At 38.1% G+C, this 20029-nt stretch overlaps 1 protein-coding gene and 1 long non-coding RNA gene across 4 annotated transcripts in view; one reads left to right on the top strand and one right to left on the bottom strand.

The window, feature by feature from the left end:
- Nucleotides 1-20029, top strand: part of Syt1 (synaptotagmin 1) — a 519932-nt gene that overhangs the window by 345598 nt on the left and 154305 nt on the right. The window lies entirely within an intron of this gene.
- LOC125617227 overlaps nucleotides 6430-20029 on the bottom strand; it is a 161989-nt gene continuing 148389 nt past the window's right edge. The window contains exon 4 of the long non-coding RNA XR_007348152.1: nucleotides 6430-13825. This is a non-coding gene — a long non-coding RNA (uncharacterized LOC125617227). The remainder of the gene's footprint in view (nucleotides 13826-20029) is intronic.

The following is a 20029-nucleotide window of genomic DNA, read 5'->3' as shown; positions in this document are numbered from 1 at the left end:
AGTTGGACACAATATCTTTATTTTATTTATTTATATGTGGTGTTGACAATCGAACCCAGGGCCCCACATACACTAAGCATACACTCTACTGCTGAGCCACAACCCTAGCCCCAAAAGAGGATTTCTTAAAATAAGGTTCCCCGGTGCTTCTTGTATATGCACTTGGTCTCAGCAGAGAATTTTTAGAACTACTTAGAAGAGACTGAGGTGTGCTGGTAAAATCTCTCTGCATATTACAGTGGATAATGTGGATTTCTAAATAGATTTGCTCAGCTACATTATTAGGCAGACACCTAATAATTTAATGTACACTAAAGTATGTTAATAGGGAGAATGTGTGATCATTAATTAATTACTAAGATTATCATTATCCCAATGTTAAGCAGTTCTTGAATTAAAATACATGATTAGAGTACAAAATGCATAGTGGCTTACCTTGTTCAAAGGTAAGGGCTGTGGAAAGAAAAGATCTTACCAGAGAGTGAAGATGATCTGCTCTGCCATCCTCTTAAGGACACAATTTGCATTAAAGCATGAATTCCAGTATAAAGTTAAAAGCAGACAACTTCCATGTCTTCCCATAATGTGATCATGCAGATAATGAGAGAAACAGCAAAACAAATTCTACCTTGTAGCACATATTTTCCTTATTAATATTTGCAATTCCATTTTTAATAGCACTGTTATATTTAATTGCCTCTAAATATTGCAATTCAAGCCCCATAAAGTGTTGAAAACAGGAGTCCTAAAATGAATCTCAGGCTTTGTTGTCCTGCAAAATCTTGGAACTACAGACTGATATTCACACATCCATAGAAATATTTTTTTTAAACTCTTTGTTGTTGTGCTTGCTTTAGAATGGCATTTAAATTAGCAAACCATTACCCTCTCAAGCACAAATGTTTTGCCAACCCTTGTGATTTCCAAATTACTTGTGCCAAAATTATAAGTTCTGCTGAATATTTTGATTAATTCCAATGATGAAAACATATTTTTCTAATGCTGTATTTCAAGATTTCTAACACAGGATGGTCAATAACCCTAAACTATTTTTTTGGATCAAGAAAGAAATACTATTAATGGCAGGTATCCTTCCAAAAGTTTACTAACAATACAAATCTTAAAATTTTACTGCAAATTACTCTGCTTAAAACAGGGACAGAGGGGAGAACAGTTTACCTACGTTAATTAGTCCACATTTCTTGTTTGCTTGTTCTACACTTGAATTTTATCTGAGTAATGAACACTAATACACTATTTATTTATACAATATGATGACACTTAATTTTTCCCTGTGTATTCCATGATTCACCTTTAAATAAACTTTGGGAAATCTCAAATCAAACTGTGCTAATATAATCTTTGGCCCCATTTGCAGTAGAGTTCATGTTACTAACAAAATTGCTCCTAGCAACTTGCTAGGAGAATCTGTGGAGTCACACCATGATAAGTGACCTTGAAGATTTAGAGTACCAAAGACAATTTTGTGGAATTTAGCCTTAACAGATTTCTGGCAGCATTTATCAAAACACAATTATATGTGAAACTGAAGAAAACATTCAATGTTATAATAAGACAATAACTCACTTCCAGACTTGTAGATAAAGGTGATACTAATCGACATGTGGAAAATAGTCAACTCATATCCTTCTAATATTATAGATCAGCATGTATGATCACTAGAAGCTGGTTTTGATGATTAGCAGTCAAGAATTGAGGTTAAGTGATGTGTTGCTATCACAGCTAATACTAACTGAATGTATGTATTTTGTTGCCAGTGTTACTTCAATGAGGTCAAACTTTTGGTGCAGAATAAGCAGAAACCAAGAATCTGTCATCATTATTTCACTCTGACATTACTGTTAAGTAAACCAAGAAGGAGAGAAAAAAAAGCATCTAACTGTTAACCTCACATACTTTTAGAAATGGATGTTACTGCCCAGACCCCTCTAATACACTGAGTTATGGCCTTAGAAGTAAAAATTCTCTGCTGGATGTAGTGGGTCAAAAAAAAAGGATGACAGCTAACTGAAATGTTTTAAGCTGTATCACAGCAACAGCTGAGACTGTCCTTATGATGGTGGGCATTTTATTTCCCAATGGACAAGGTTACTAAAAGGAGAAAAAGATCAACTCCTTACATAAAGAAACAAAATTATGCAGTTAATGTAAAGAGAGATTCTTTTGTTTTTGCTATGAAAATGAACAAGACATCAAAGAAAACCAGCTTAATGCAGACCTTTATGTTATGTATCCCTATGGATTATATTAAAAAAAATAACAACTGATATGTTTTATTTCAAAATGGTTGCGGCCATTTGAAGGCGGGGTTTTATGTTTCCTTTCTTTGTTTTTCTGACTTAGCATCCTCTCTAACTTTCACATGGCCACAGGAAATGAAAGTACCAATTAGAGAAGGGAAGATGGAAAACCATCTATATGCAGCACTGTGGTAGACTGTGCTGGGCCTGCCAAGGTGGAGAGTATGAACTTCACAGAGCGCAGGGCGAAAGGATTGCGGGTGTGTGGGATGCCTTTTGGTAATTTGAGAGGCAAATTATGTGCATTGACCACTCTGCTATGGTTTTTGAAGTTAAGTGATTTCAACTCTTAACACATGAAAGTTCAGAGAGCTAAGACTTCACTGTAATGTGTGCTAGGTTTACTTAGGAATAGAACAGTAAGTCTAAAAAGTTCCTAAGATGACACCTGTATGCAGTAAAAGCCTAGGGAAAGTACATAGGAATAAAACACTAGTATTTTTATTCTTGTTTTCATTTATTGAGACATAATATTTGTACATCTTTATGGGGTACATTCTGGTAGTTCAGTATGTTTATACAATGTGTAATGATCAAAAGGTAATAACCATTTCCATCTCTTCAAATATTAATCATTTTATATACCAGGAAATTCATATTATTTGAGACATCTTGAAATATGTCATAGATTATTTTAATCAAAGTTACCCTATCATGTTATTTAAAAAAAAACATAAATAATTCCCCCCTCTATTTTGCTGTCCCTCATTGAAATTTCTCTTCCTCCTACCCTTAGCCCTTCCCAGTCCCTAGTGACCTCTATTGTATTGCATTTTTCTCCAAAGCCACTTATTAGTTTCCACAAATGAGTGAGAACAGGGTATTTTTCCCTTAAAGAAATAACTACTAGTTCCAACCTTGTTGCTGCAAATGACAGGATTTCATTCTTCTTATGGCTAAATAATATTCCATTGTGTATATATGCCACATTTTCTTTATCCATTTTTCCATCAACGGAAGCCTAGGTTGATTTCATATTTTATCTACTGTGAATAATACTGCAATAAACATGGGAAGGCAACTGTTTGTTCAGTATAATTATTTTATCTTCTTTGGAGATATATATACCCCGTAGTGGAATTGAAGGACCACATGATATTCCTGTTTACTTTTTTGTGGGACCTCCTTTTATTGTTTAGATATGAGGTGTCCCCCTAAAGCTCCTGTCTTAATGCAGGAAGGTGAAATGATTGGAATACAAGAGCTGTAACTAACCAGTCCACCCTAGTTTGAAAGGACTGAGCGGTAACTTTAGGCAGGTGGGGCATGGCTAGAAGAGGTGGGTCACTGGGAATGTGTCCTGGAAGGGTGCATCTTCCTTGTAGCCCCTTCCCCTTTCTCTCTCTGCTCCCCAGCTTCCCTGAGCTGAGTAATATTCTTCCACTATGCTTTTCTGCCATGATGTTCTACCTCACCTTGGGCCTAGAGCAATGGAGTTAGCCCACCATAGACTAAAACTCTGAAACCATGAACCAAAATAAACTTTTCTTCCTCTAAGTTGTTCTTGTAGGATATTTTGGTCACAGCAACAAAAAGCTGACTAACACATCTCTATGCTATTTTCCATAACAGCTATACTAATTTAGATTCCCACCAAGAGTGTAAGGGAGTTCCACTTTCTGTGTGTCCTAGATAACTTTTGCTATTTTTCATCTTTTTTTGATGATAGCCATTTAAACCAGGATGATATGCTATCTCATTGTTTTGATTTGTATTTCTCCAATGATTAGTGAGATAGAACATTGTTTCATCTACTTTTCGATCATTTTTTGTATGCCTTTTTTTGAAAAGCACTTAGGTTCTGCTAGACCACTTTTAAGTGGATTATTTGGGGGTTTTGTTTGTTTCTTTTTACTTTTAGATTTTGTTTTGGTGTTAAGCTTTTTAAATTCCTTGTATAGTTTATACATTAATCTATTATCAGATGAATAATTTGGAAATATTCTCTCCCATTCTATAGATTGTCTCTTAATTCTGCTGATTATCTCCTCAGCTATGCAAAAGCTTCTGTGTTTCATATAATCCCATTTGTCTATTTTTATTTTTGTTGTCTGTGTGTTTGGGGGTCTTTCCTAAGAAATCATTGCTTATACCAATATCTGGAAGTGAAAAACACTAGTTTCTCTGTTCTCTTGGCAACAGAGAAAGAGATGCAACCCGTTGTGGTAAGACATGGCCTCAGCAGTGCCCATAGTCTTTCAGTTCTTCATCTATGTGTGGGTCAATAGATGTCATACATTTTTCCTTTTTGCTTGATTTGTATTTTAATAATGTTTAACAGAATCAGAGAAGTTCATAAAGTAATATAAAAATTCATAATGAAAAAAGCTGAATACGGGCTGAGTTTATGCTTCAGTGGTAGAGTGCTTGCCTCGCACGTGTGAAGCACTTGGTTCAAATCAGCACCACATAAAAATAAATAATTATTTAAAATAAAGTTATTTTAAAAAGAAAAAAGCTGAATACAAAATTGCTTGCGCTATGAAGGCAACTGTCAATGTTTGTGTATAAATGACAAGAAGTGAAAATAAAAAGAAGTGATTTATTGAGGTAGAATTATGAAAATTTTGGACAGTAGTAGACAAGAGAAATGATTTGAAGTTTTGGTGAACAAGAAAAGGAATATATAACCTAAGTTTAAACTGAAGCTTCTTTCATATAAAACTAAGGAAATGTTCAGCATAAAACAATTTTACCAATTTGAACCTGAACTTTCTCTCCATCCTCTCCCTATAGTCACCAAATCATTTTACATTTTTTCTGATTATAGTAAATACTTTCTTTTGTATGCATGTTGGAGTTGATATTCATAATTCTACCAGATAATGGCCTACAGAGATCTAAACTTAGAACAGGGAGGAACTACATTCATAGATTTTAAATGTTACAAACACGATACTTGACATTAAACTGAATTTCCTATTTATTCCATATTCTGAATTTGACCTAATCGAACAGCTTTCATTGTAAAGCTTAAGTTAAGCATATAAAATGAGACAAGAGTAAAATAAAAGAAAGAATTTCTGGCCCTTGACAGTACAGACAGTCATAATATTACAGAACTCTTCTTTCAGAGAAGAAATTTTCATGGGTGGCTAACTGCACATGTACACACTCCCCAAAATGCCTTCAGAACCAGAAGCATAAGATGCTGCCTCAGAGGACCACACTACCTTAAAAGTTCCATGATGACATAATGCTATTTTAACAAGAAGTACAGATTTATGGACTCAAAATGACTGTAATAACAAGCATTTTCAAATGTGCCCTAATGCCTAGAACATGACAGCCACTCCCCATGCTTCAGTAACTCTGGGCCAGTTGACATCTGCTGTAAGATAAAATCATTGTGTTCTAGTAAAACTATCTTTCTGAACCGAGACTATGTCTTGTGCCTTGGGTGGTATGAAGCACTGAAGATCTCACCTTTGCCAGGTTTCAACTTTCTCAGGTAGCTAAAAACCCTTCTTATAGCTCCTAAATCTGATTGTTTTTCTCCACTCCACATCCCTCATTCAATGATCAAAATCTACTCAAAAGCCAGAAATCAGAATCTTTATATGTGTGCTGTTACATTGTTTTCTAAAGAAAAACAGATTTTTGTTTGTATAGAAAAGTCTCATTTTTTAGTAGACTTGGTCTCCAGTCATTCTATGAAAAAGGAAGAGAAGTAATTTTATTATATTAAAATATCTGACCACACCATAAGACCAAAGGGGGAAAGACTTATTTTGAGGATCATCTCATTCGTCCCACTCTTCCTGGAGAAACTGTGCATAACTTAGTCACTGTGAACTGCTGAGTATGGCCAGGATATTCTCACAACTGGAACTTCAGCCATCACACATAGTCCCTAAGTCCACACTGCTTCCCACCAACCTGTCATTGTTCTTTAGAGGTGTAAAGTTCATTAAGTGCTCAGAAGTCTCACTCTAGCCAGGCATGGTGATACACGCCTGTAATCCCAGAGGCTCAGAAGACTGAGGCAGGAGGATCACAAGTTCAAAGCCAGCCTCAGCAATTTAGTGAGGCCCTAAGCAACTTAGAGAAACCCCATCTCCAAATAAAATATAAAAAGGGCTGGGGGTGGGGCTCAGAGGTTAAGTACCTAGGGTTCAATTCCAGGTACAAAAATAAATAAATAAATAAATAAATAAATAAATAAAGGAAAAAAAATAAAAGAAGTCTCACTCAAGCATGGAGATGTCTCAAGCAGAAGTAGCAGCTTCAGTTCCGATTCTTCAGAATCATAGGCTTTAAACCCAAGAGTAAAATAAAAGTAGGACTCTGTAAATGATGGCCAGGCAAAACCAGAACAGCCTACTAACTAACCTTATTGCCTACATAATGATCTGTGCCACATCCATTGTTTTCTCAAGTTCTGTCAGAAAGTATCAATTCTTTAGCAATTTCTACCACCCTACTCCCAAAGAGTTTCAATCTCTTTTGTTACACTATGTTTATTTCTTCTCTCCCTCCCTTCTTGAAAAATAGAGAATATGCCTTTAATTCTCAGAAAAATCTAGTAGTTTCTACTGTCTAAAATTTAAGTGTCTTCATTTTATGCTGGATTAATTCCAAATTATTCATACTCCTTTCTAGAAATTACACTGGGCCAATTTTCATTTTCTTTTAACTTTTAAGAGTGGCAAACAGAACCAAGTCTTTAGAGAACACTCCAAAGATCTCAAATAATTTTATTGTTTGGATCAAACCATTTTAAGTGTAACCAAAGAATACTTTTAAGATAAAAACATTAAATTTTAGAACAGAATTTGGTATATATTTCTTATTATTTAAAATGGGAAAAAAAGAACTAGCACTTATTAAATTCGATCTCTGTGCCAGGTATTCACATATGTGATATCATGTAATTCTCACAATTATTCTTATGGTATCATTACTTCTACTTTCCATATAAAGAAATAAAGGCTCAGAGAAGAAAAGGACTCCCTGAGTTTTAGACTCAGGATTCTCTAATTCCAAAGTTTGAGCAACTTCTAGTTTATCATAAAGAATTAAAGTAATATTTAACATTATAATTAATTTTCCTATTTTCCTTATTAAATTTCACACTTATTAAAATTCATCCATAAAACATTTGTTCAGTTTCAAATCAAATTATACTAATACCATTCCAAAATAACTCCTGTATCAGGTCAATCAATCCAAGTCCATTCTAGAAAGGTAAATCCTTGTTGCATTGCTTCATTACACAGCAGTAACAAAGCTCTCAATCATCATGTTTTAAATTGTTTCAGGAGCTTGTTTTCCTGGGCCGTCTATTCATCAAGATTCTGATAATTGTGGTTGACAAGTCTTTATCTCCTTGTACTTTGCTTTTTTCCAAACAGCCTATTTTGTTTCATAGCATAATTGGAATTTTGCCTAGAAAATTACAAAATATCTCAGAATAAATAGTAGTTATCTTAACTTTTTGAAGAAGTGGAAACTTCTCCTATCTATCTCCAACCTCATGACTCCTCTCTGATATTTTTCCAGCCGTAGGTGTTAGCATCTGCTGTTGTAAAATCTTTAGTGCTGCTTGGTGGGGACTGAGGTGAGGAATGGAGCCAAGATCACTTTTTCCAGTAAATATTATACAATCATGCCACATGTCCAACTCCACAGATTACTGGAACTTTCTGAAAGAGTGTACATCTTGATGCTCATCTTAATCATTTTTGCATTTGCATTCTTGATACTATATCTGAGATTCTCACCCTTGCCACCCTTAAATAAAGCAGCCAGCCTCCTTTTCACGATGTGGGATCCTGGGGGTGCCAACACTCTCTGCCACCTCCTGAGCACTGTGGAAGCTCAAATAGCTCTTCATCTCTTCTCTTGGAAATGTACTGCAGCTCTTGATCTACTTACCACCTCCCCTCCCTATTTCACAAGTTGTGCCACTCAGAGACAATCAGAAAAAGTGCCAAAGAGCAAAATAGCTCCAAATATCTTCCCCCGGCTCTGTACTATATTCTCATCTCTCTTGTCTACCTTACATAGGCATAAAGTAGCTCAAAGAAGTAGTTGAATGCATGGAAAGAGAAAACCAAGGCACCATGTGCTTCAAGAAGAATCAGGAGGGAAGTCTGGAACACAAGGTTCAGGAGGGAGCTGACAGGTTGACATAAGCATACAGTCATTCTGTGCCCCCTTTTGCAAATTACATTGAATATATTCCTCAGTTTCATTCTATTTGCCTCAAATGCATGTGAACACTTCACAGAGTACTAATCAAAGAAGTTATTTAGTGCAATCAATTATCACTTGCAGGGCAGTGAGCCACCCTTCTGCATGAGTGGCTAGATTTTTCAATGAGAACTAACACAGACCATTCATTTCTTTGTTCTTGTTGTTGTTTTCTGAAGATCCTACTTTTGGTGATTTTATATCCAGTACTCTGCTCTTTGCTTCTTTTCTGCACAGCAGTATTTAATTTGAAATGAATACATCTTTTTCAGAGATGGTAATTTGACCCTTAACCATGTCTGCTCACTGGAATCCCCATGTTGCATAATTTCATTGAAAAGCATTCAGATGAACTTCAGTTACAAAACTTTACATTTCTTGAAAGGCATTTGCCTCAGTATGTTTAATAACATATCTACTATAGCTTTTCAAAGAATTTTAAGTGGCCACAGTATAGTGAGATAATTGGGATGTAATCATCCTATAAGGATATAACACTATAATATTTGTTTAGTGATGACCTTCTTGACGTTGATGGTTACATATAAATAAGATACTGAAGAAAATTTTTAAAACACAGTTATGCTTTCCAGTAAGTCTTATGGCTTTCAATCCCTTAAGAAAATATGGCTACTTCACTATTTTAGTAAATTATATGAGAATGTAAATTTCAGGTAATGTTACAATTATTAGTCAAAACCACCAAAAGAAAATTATAGGCTTCTAACTTTGTTTTCTGGAAAATTACAAATAGAGATAGAAGGAAATAAGGTTTTCTGTAAATAAATATGGCATTTACATTGAAACAACGTAGATGATGAAGGACGAAAAACTAGTCCTAAATTAAGTTCAAATCTTATCGTCACTGATTGATTTGAAACAGGAATTACTTAAAAAAAAAACCATCTATGAAGGGAGATAATATTGACTAAATGAAATAAAAAGCCTAACTATTTTATAAATTACTCAGTGGAAAACATGGTTGAAATCTAAAGTTTGTCTTAATAAAAATGATCCTTATAATTTAAGTGTCTGTAAATAATTATTGAATAATAAATGCTGAATTCAAGGTAGCTTTCTCAAGTCACTTAAAGTACTTAGCCAATTTTGAAGGGGAAAAAGAAAAGAGCAGTACCTAAGAGTATGTTGTTGTTAATGCATATCCACTATACAATTGAGAGTGTGTTCAAGCTAAACCTATCATTTTGCCAACAGAAAGTGAAAAAATCTTACCATTAATATCTTTACTGCTGTGTTAAAACATTTATCTTGGGAATTGTTGGCTGAGTTGACTAATTATCAAAAATACTAAGTAATGCATGTTGTTTATTTCCATTAGTACAAAATTATTATTATTATTCTAATGCTACTTGCATTATTTGAATAACATAAACTGTTGTTGGCCACTGTGCTTCAAAGGACTATTCTTTATCCTTCCAAAAGTTTGATTTATTATTTCTATTATTTACCAGTGAATAGCTTGAATACTATCAAAATATCTCACTTTTCAGTTTCCTGACAGCAGTCTTTATTTTATAATGTTACCCTGACATTCTGATATATCATTAAGTCAGAACATGTTGAATACATTGGGAGTTGTATAATACATATAAAATTCCTTATATTCCATCTTTTATCTAGGTAAGTTTTAGAGTTCACTTTTTGGGGGCAAGTTTTCAGCATTTTCAAGTTATAAAGCTTAATAGGATTTGCTGGCAAAAGATAGTAGACATTTTTAAAATTCTACTTCATGTTATCCACTATAGTAAGTATTCTACATATGAAATATCTGCATATCACAATCATAGGACTTAATTAACCCCTCTCTCCCAAATGGTGAAACTGGGATTAAAGAAAGTGATCAAATTTATTCAGGAATCTAAGCAGCAGAGTTTGAAGTTAAAATCTATGATTTTTTTATATTTGCCATTTTCCCATTGTTATGATTATTATTGATTATACTTTAAGAGGAACTATTTTCACTGACTTGGAATAAATAATTTTAAATTATTTTAGTTATATAAGTCTGATACAAATACAACATCTAATATATTTTTAAAAGTAAAGTCTTCTTATCAGTAATATAATTAGTATTTGGTCAATTTTCAGCACAGACACAAAAAGAGAATATGAAAGGAGCATGAAAGCTGAACTACAAAGACCTAAGTATGATTCCCAACTCTCAGAGTCCCATTATGGAGGCCACATTTCAGATCTTCATAGGGTGCAGATGATGCAATCCACCCTAGCTATGTTACCATTTATATTCTAAGGTCAAACGGGTTAAGATAATTTGAGAGAGTCTTATAAAGTGAAAGAACTATGCAAACAAAAGACAAAATTATAAACACTGCAAGTCCTTCGTGCAAGAAGGGGGAACCATATTAGCATGAGTAATACAATTTAAGAGAATCTTTTTAATAGGTCAGATGACAGAAAAATTATTTAGGAAAAATAGTCAACAGAAGAAAAAAACTGAGCCTATTGCTATTTCCATTGTCCATCTAAAACAAAAAGCAAGGAATACTTGTAAATTTTCTAAATGATGTGGAAAAATTGGTGCATCTCTGAAACTTCATCAGAATTTGATCCAAGTATGTGTATGTATATGTATCTATACATATAGATATTTTTAAGTGTACCATTTAACTTTAATAAGGTGTTCAATGGAGCCACGCCTTAGCTGTGTATATACAATATTTAAAGAAGACTTTCTCTGCCTCTAATTATACTTTAATATCTTCAATTAGTATTTGCTGAAGAATTACCATATGCCCAGCCTAAGTCATGCTTCACATAAGCAGAGAAAAGGGAGATAACAGTACCACTCTGGGGGGGTGGCCATCCTGTGTTAGGATGAGTCACAAAGCCACTAGAAAACATGCATTGATATATGATGGTGGCTGGCAAAGGCATGAATAAATGTGGATGAGAAAAGAAATCAAGGCTCATGTGTGTGACGACTCAGGCAGACATTCGGGAGGATCTGTCAGGAGAAGTGTTCTGATTCTGGCCAAGAAGAGAAAGCCAAATGAAATCAACATTCTTAGTGGAGACCTATATGTGCTTCCAAAAATAAGCAGGAGTCATACAGGATCTTGAGGTCACGTTCTCACGGTGACCTTGCTTATCAATACAAACTCTAAACAAAAGGATAATTTTTTTTAAAAAAAATCATCAAAAAATTTTTACTGGATATGAGATTGACTGGCATAGAGAAGCTCCCGCAAAACAGGATGAGAAAGGAAACCCAGAATCACGGGCATTGTAGAGTGAAGATGAAAGTTCAAATCCAAGAACCAGGAAACCAAAAGAAGAAATGGTGCTATAAATTGGGAAATGGACAGATGAAACTGCCGTGGAGAAAAATAAATTGAGATAAACATAGAAAACAACAGTTGGAGAGGAAAATTGATGTTTGGTCTATAGCAGTAGGGATCCATTGGATAATCAAGGAAAAATGTCCTGTGGATAGCAAGACAAGCAAGGAGCTTTGTTTTCACTGTTGTCTACCTGTCACTTTGTATAGTAATGAAATTAATGAGCCTGACTCGTCCTTTTCATGACTAGAAAGATTCAAACATTCTGTTCTCCACTCATGCACAGCAGCCACACAATTCTCCTGTCAGTGCAATCAAATCTCTCCAACTTATGAGGAATTCTAAAAATGCACCCACTCTTTTCTAGAATAATAAACAGAATGTACTAAGGGGAAAATCCTCCCAAAAAGCAGATAATAAGCCTAAGTGACACTTTTGTTTGTTTATTGCTTATAACCAGGGCCTTAAATTGTAAAATAGCAGGGAATATATCTACCCTTTTAGCGAATGTGCTTTTATCATAACTGAATTTAATCTTAATAAGATTAAATTGCTTAGAAAAGAAACAAGTAGATACTCAAATATTGAATTACCCAAAAGTTACCAACAGGAGGGCATGTTTTCTCTGAATACACTTTTTTCGTTGGGCATTTTCGCCAAAGATGAAAAAAGATTAAAGAAACTTTTAACCAGTTCAAAGCATCAAAATAAAGCCAATATGAATGGGATCAAAATCTTGAGAGCTGCTTATTTGGAAGATTTCTCATATAAAAGTTGAGAAGAAAGTTAGCTTCCATGAGGGGGAAAAAAACCTGAATCATAACTTGTTTTTAGTCTTGAACTTAGAAATCAAAACTCAAGAGAGACATGCTGCAAATTTCATTGGATAAATGGATTTCCCTTTAACCACGAAATTGTGTTGTCCACAGCATGATTGAAAAACTGTGACAAACCTCCAAAGGCTTGAGAACTGATTAGCTGGTGAATCGCCTTCACCTCTGCCAACCTACCTGGCACCCCTCTATGTTTACCAATGCACTGCTCCCTGGGGAGGGCAGCTAGCACGCTCCTGGGCTGTCTGTGAGCCTTATCTAAATCCTCGGGAAGTTGTGCTGGGGTTTATCTCTGCCCAAAGACCAACATCATTTTCCATGTCAAATTCAGACTTTCCAATACTGTGAAGATATGGGTAACTTAGCCTTATTGTTTAAAGCAGTCCATTATTATTATAGACATTCTATAAAATTAATTACTTGATTAATACCTGTGCAGACAAAATGCCCTTCAGTCAACCAACTTTTGTTATCAGTGAGAAACGTCAGTAACTTTAATGTTATTCAGCAGGGGATAGGAATTTGTTCAACAGTACAGGAAATTCTGCAATCAGATTAAGGGACAGATTCTGGTAAAAAATAAAAATTATCAAAGTTTAAGTTATAACTTTGTGCACATAAAGTAATGTTGTATAATTTGCTGAAATATTTGATTATGGACAGATTTTTTTAAGAGTTTAGGGAAAAGAAGGGTCAATCTCCCATTTTATTTAATTTTAAGATTTTTTTTTAAGTCTAAACAAGCCCTCATTTGACATGCAGAATAAGGTTGCTGTGACTACCCAGAATCAGAATCTAGCAAGAAACCCCATTTAATTTGACATGTAAATACTGTGTAGTATTGTTCGTAATTTGGTTCGTGTACTGGTCAAATCTGCCCAAGTGGACTTTAAACTCTTTTTCTAATTATTATTATTTTTTTAGTTGTAGGTGCACACAATACCTTTATTTTATTTATTTATATGTGGTGCTGAGGATCGAACCCAGGGCCTCCACACATTAAAACAGACACTCACAGGGATGAGTGAATGGGTCTCTCCTTCATGACAATTAACCAGCCATCTACCCTGGAGTGCCACAGGTCTGTTGCTGAGCCGTCGATGGCTTGAATCACCTTTACAGCCGACTTGCCAAGGCACATCTTCCAGTTTGCTTTCTGTCAGAAACACAAAGTGGAGAGGGAGACAGAAATATGTGAGGGGAGATGTCTCCTTAAAAAAAGGAATTCTGAAGGCTATTTGGAGAAAGCTACATGGGTTTACTACAAGAAAACTTCTTTTCATTTACTACAGTTAAAAAGAAAAAAAAATTAAAAGGAAAAAAGGTGGGCATAAGAGAGGCCAAGAGGAAAAGAACTTGGAGTCCCCAAAAGATTGTTTTCACTGCAGGAGGCAGGGCTTCAAAGCACACTCTAACCTAGTCTTGCCTCCCCTGCTACCCATATACCTTTCTTCTCCACCAAACATGAAGTTGGCCTTGCCTCCTGTCTCTTTCTAGTTTCTTCTCAAGAGTTGCTGTTTCTAAGCTCCCAGGAGAAGATTTTTCTTCTCTCTGTTCTCTCTTCTCCCACCCACACCCCTGCACAGTTGAAGGAATGAGACAACCTCATCCCCTTTAGCCAGATGGAGGCCCTAGGAGAGGAGTTTTTATCTTGGAAACAAGTGACCTTCTAGACATGAAGACTTAGATTATGACTGGAGGACCACAAGCTACCAACTTTGCGAAAACTTATACACACAGGCCCATGTATTTTCCCATGAGGATTTCACGGTTTTTATCATATTTTTCAAAGGGTATATGATTCCAGAGATTTAGAACTCCCAGTCTGAAGAGTGAGGAGAGGTTAGTTTGTCAAATACTCAAGAGCCAAAAATTGGTAATGTTTGAAGCCACTTTAGCCTATAATGAGAAATTCTTCTCTCTGACTTCTGACTGGTTGGTTTAACCTTAAGCTATATTCTACATGACTTTGTATATTTTTACAAATTTGCATTTAATGTTCTGTCTCCAGAGGTGACTAATGAGTATATTAATCCACATATTTCCAGAGCTTCTTTTTTTATTTGCATTCTATAATTTAGAAAAGGCTTCAAAACACAAGGCTTATTGTATTCTGCCAATATTTAGGAAATTATTATCCTTGTGTGTTTTAGAAAATTATTCATAAACAGCCTCAAAAGTAAGGCTTTGAAACAGAGATTAGTTTTCCTACTACTTAATAGCACAATAATTATTTTCATATTGTATTCTGAATCTTGCAGAACCACTGTTTTATAAAAAGATGATGAATTTGGGGGGTGAAAACTCGAAGTTGGCAAAATGCTTCGACAAATACAAGAATGAAAACATATGGAGATTATTCATAAAATTCATTCCACAGATGTTTGTGCAGTGATGAGGCATTCGTTTGACAAAATAGAGATATGTCAAGGTAGAAAGTGCTTGAAGTCACTGGTTTTTGTAGTGACCATAGCAACGGTATTACCTATGTTGTCTGAAAGTCCTGGGCTGAAATATCTAAGGTGGATGCGAAAGTATAAGCTTATGTTTCTCAGAGAGGAAAATATAGCAGCTGTGAATGAGATGTGAGTTTAAGGTTGTTTTTGAATATGATGAATGAGGATGCATCTAAAATACAATGTAGAGCTGCCCTTAAAAGCCAAATGGAGACCAAAACACTCGTGAGTTATTGCCTGGATCAAACCAAGTCCCCAAGCAGTAGCCCACCAAATGTTTGCTAGCCTAGGAGACAGCAGCAGCTGACTGAATGGGGAAGAGGAAGAGGGAATCAGAGCTAAGGACCAGGACTAACAGACCTAAGGAAAAGCCCCTGGAGAAGGTGTTACTAAGAACTGTCTGCAAGTTCAAGAACTTGGCTGCCTGGCTTTCCCTCAAGCTAATACTCATTGAGCACTGAGTCAGGCATTTTTAGGAAATGCAAACTGGCAATCATTCTGCCTATCCCCCGGTCTAAATTAAAACCCAGAAGCGACTTTGGAAGATGGCGGCGCGGGGAGTGCATTGCCCCCGTGTGCTGCTTCACTGTGTGGGAGTATGACAAGTCAGGACGGCTAAAGGCTATCTTGTTAGGAATTTCCAGCAATAGTGGGGTGCTCCGGAACCTGGAGGAAGGATTTCCATCACACGAGGATCGGCTACGGGGACTCAAACGCGAGAGGTTTGTCGCACGGAGGGTAACACTGCTTATTCAGCAAATCGCCCCGCGGCTAGAGTCTGCAGCGCGCGCTGGGAAACGAGGAGATAGCGACACAGGGATACAGCGCTGCAATTTCTGCCAGCCGTGCAAGCACCGTACTCAGGGCTGAATTCTGGGTTCGAGACGGGGGAAGGAAGCGGTCCATCTCGGTTCTCCACACCGGTCAGACCACAGAGGAGGCCAGCAGCCACCATGTTGGAAAGCTGACGTCACCATCCCTGCTTTCGACTGATCGCAGCTCATTCAGCCATAGAACAGGTAATTTCAGGCTGCCATTCGCCTGTGGCTTGCAGACAAATTGCTAGGGTTCAGTGCCTGGGTGCTTCTTAGAACCTGATCTTATCGGAGCGAACACCGAGCGCAGGGCGGCCGAGTTCCGGCTCCCGGAACCGTCCTGGAACCGCCCTGGCCCAGGGCTGCGGAGCCTGCGGAGGCTGCTTCTTGGACCCTGCTCCTATCAGAGCATACACCAAGCACTAAGCGGCCGAATTCCGGCTCCCGGAACTGAGCCCGCGGGGACTGCTTCTTGGAGCCTACACTTATAGGAGCTTACACCGAGCACGGAGCGGCCGAGTTCCGGCTCCCGGAACTTCCCTGGCCCGGGGCTAGGAGCCCGCGGAAACTGCTTCTCGGTCCGGGTCCTGCTGAGGGCCGGTCAGGACTCACCCGTTGCTTTGGTTGCCCGGCAAGGGGAACGAAATGCTGCCATTCGCATAGGATACCAACATGGCAGAGATCTGATGTCATCAGAAAGCGGCGGAGGAGAGAACTTCATCAATACCAGCGGCGACAGAAACAGTTGGTCTCCTGGTAGGGGGGGTGAGGCACAGACACCCGAGTCTCCTCAATTTGTCGTCGAGCCAGAGGGGAGGAGCCGGGCCGCCGCCAGCGCCCGGAGCAGGCCCAGCGGCTCGCCAGCGTGGTGACCGCGTGACCCCAATTGGAGAGGGGGCGGAGCGGAGCCGCCACCCGCACCCGCAAGGTGGGCAGACCCGCGACCCAGTGGTACATGGGCGTGGTAGGAGGGGCAGGGCAGAGCCGCCGTTCGCGCTTGCAAGGTAAACAGACCTGTGACAGCCTGGCGGGTCAGGCCCAGTGGCCTGCCAGTGTGGTACACACGTCACCCCAACTGGAGTAGGGGCAGAGCAGATCCTTCTCCCACGCCCGGATCAGGCCCTGCCGGTGTGGTGGTCACGTGACCCCAATTGGAGTGGGGGCGGAGCGGAACCGCCACCCGTGCCCGCAGGGTGAGCAGACCTGTGACCAACCTGCAGATCAGGCCCAGGGGTCCGCAGGCGTGGTAGGAGGGGCAGGGCAGATCCGCCGCCCGCGCCTCCAAGGTAGGCAGACCTGCAACAGACCGGCGGATCAGGCCCAGGAGCCTGCCGGCGTGGTACACACACCACCCTAATTGGAGTAGGGGCAGAGCAGAGTCGCCGCCCGTGCCAGGAACAGGCCCAGCGTCCTGCAGGCGGGGTAGTCACGACACCCCATTTGGAGTAGGGGCAGAGTAGAGCCGCCGCCCGCGCCTGCAGGGTAGGCAAACCTGCAACCGACCGGCGGATCAGGCCCGGTGGCCTGCCGGCGTGGTACACTCGTCACCCCAATTGGAGTAGGGGCAGAACAGAGCCGCCGCCAGCGCCCAGAACAGGCCCAGTGACCTGCCGGCGTGGTAGCCACGACACCCCAATTGGAATAAGGAGAGAGCAGAGCCGCCGCCCGCGCCTGCAGGAAAGATACGCAAGCAGTATGAAAAGACAAGGAAAGAAAGGACCACAAGCAATGCAGGTCAACGCAACTTTAGAAGAGGTAACAGCTGCAGCAGATGGAATGTCAGATAAAGAATTCAGGATATACATGCTTCAGATGATCTGGAGTATCAAGGAAGACATTAAACAGCAAAATCAGACAATGAAAGATCACTTCGACAATGAATTACGCAAACAAATCCAGGAAGCAAAGGATCAACTATACAGGGAGATAGAGGTTATAAAAAACAAACAAACAGAAATCCTAGAAATGCAGGAAGCAATAAACCAACTTAAAAACTCAATGGAGAATACTACCAGCAGAGTAGAACACTTAGAAGATAGAACATCAGACAATGAAGACAAAGTATTTCAACTGGAAAAGAACATAGACAGCTCAGCAAGACTGTTAAGAAACCATGAGCAGAACATCCAAGAAATATGGGATAACATTAAGAGACCAAACTTAAGAGTCATTGGGATACAGGAAGGTACAGAGCTCCAAACCAAAGGAATGAGCAGTCTATTCAATGAAATAATACGAGAAAACTTCCCAGACTTGAAGAATGAGACAGAATCCCAAATCCTAGAAGCCTACAGGACGCCGAATGTGCAAAATCATAAGAGATCCACACCTAGACACATTATAATGAAGATGCCCAACATACAGAATAAGGAGAGAATTTTAAAAGCTACAAGAGAAAGGAAGCAGATTACATTTAGGGGTAAGCCAATCAGGATAACAGCTGATCTTTCAACACAGACTCTGAAAGCTAGAAGATCCTGGAATAACATATTTCAAACACTGAAAGAAAATGGGTTCCAACCAAGAATTGTGTATCCAGCGAAATTAAGCTTCAGGATGGAAGATGAAATTAAAACCTTCCACGATAAACAAAAGTTTAAAGAATTCGCAGCTAGAAAACCATCTCTTCAAAACATCCTCGCCAAAGCATTACAGGAAGAGGAAATGGAAAATAACAATGAAAACCAACAGTGGGAGGTAGGACAGTAAAGGGGGGGGAAATAATCAAAGAGGAAAACAAACCATGTTTAGTAACAGAAATAAACAAATATGGCTGGAAGAACAACCCATATCTCAATAATAACCCTAAATGTTAATGGCTTAAACTCACCAATTAAGAGACACAGGCTAGTAGAATGGATCACAAAACAAGACCCAACAATATGCTGCCTACAGGAGACGCATTTGATAGGAAAAGACATACATAGGCTGAAGGTGAAAGGTTGGGAAAAATCATATCACTCATATGGACTTCGGAAACAAGCAGGAGTGTCCATACTCATATCAAATAAAATAGATTTCAAGCCAAAGTTAATCAAAAGGGATAAAGAGGGACACTACATACTGCTTAAGGGAACCATACACCAACAAGACATAACAATCATAAATATTTATGCCCCAAACAATGGTGCAGCTATGTTCGTCAAACAAACTCTTCTCAAGTTCAAGAGTCTAATAGACCACCATACCATAATCATGGGAGACTTCAACACACCTCTCTCGCCACTGGACAGATCTTCCAAACAAAAGTTGAATAAGGAAACTATAGAACTCAATAACACTATTAATAACCTAGACCTAATTGACATATATAGAGTATACCACCCAACATCAAGCAGTTACACTTTTTTCTCAGCAGCACATGGATCCTTCTCAAAAATAGATCATATATTATGTCACAGGGCAACTCTTAGACAATATAAAGGAGTAGAGATAATACCATGCATCTTATCTGATCATAATGGAATGAAACTGAAAATCAACGATAAAAGAAGGAAGGAAAAAGCATACATCACTTGGAGAATGAACAATAGGTTACTGAATGATCAATGGGTTATAGAAGACATCAAGGAGGAAATTAAAAAATTCTTAGAGATAAATGAAAACACAGACACAACATATCGGAATCTATGGGACACATTGAAAGCAGTTCTAAGAGGAAAATTCATTGCTTGGAGTTCATTCCTTAAAAAAAGAAAAAACCAACAAATAAATGATCTCATACTTCATCTCAAAATCCTTGAAAAAGAAGAGCAAAACAACAGCAAAAGAAGTAGAAGGCAAGAAATAATTAAAATCAGAGCTGAAATTAATGAAATCGAAACAAAAGAAACAATTGAAAAAATTGACAAAACTAAAAGTTGGTTCTTTGAAAAAATAAACAAAATCGACAGACCCTTAGCGATGCTAGCGAAGAGAAGAAGAGAGAGAACTCAAATTACTAGCATACGGGATGAAAAAGGCAATATCACAACAGACACTTCAGAAATACAGAAGATAATCAAAAACTATTTTGAATCCTTATACTCCAATAAATTAGAAGATAGTGAAGGCATAGATAAATTTCTTAAGTCATATGATCTGCCCAGA

Source organism: Marmota marmota, unplaced genomic scaffold (assembly GCF_001458135.2).
Source record: "Marmota marmota marmota unplaced genomic scaffold, marMar, whole genome shotgun sequence".
NCBI classification, from domain to species: domain Eukaryota; kingdom Metazoa; phylum Chordata; class Mammalia; order Rodentia; family Sciuridae; genus Marmota; species Marmota marmota.
Note: the sequence above shows the minus strand (reverse complement) of the source record. Positions and strands in the feature narration are given on the sequence as shown.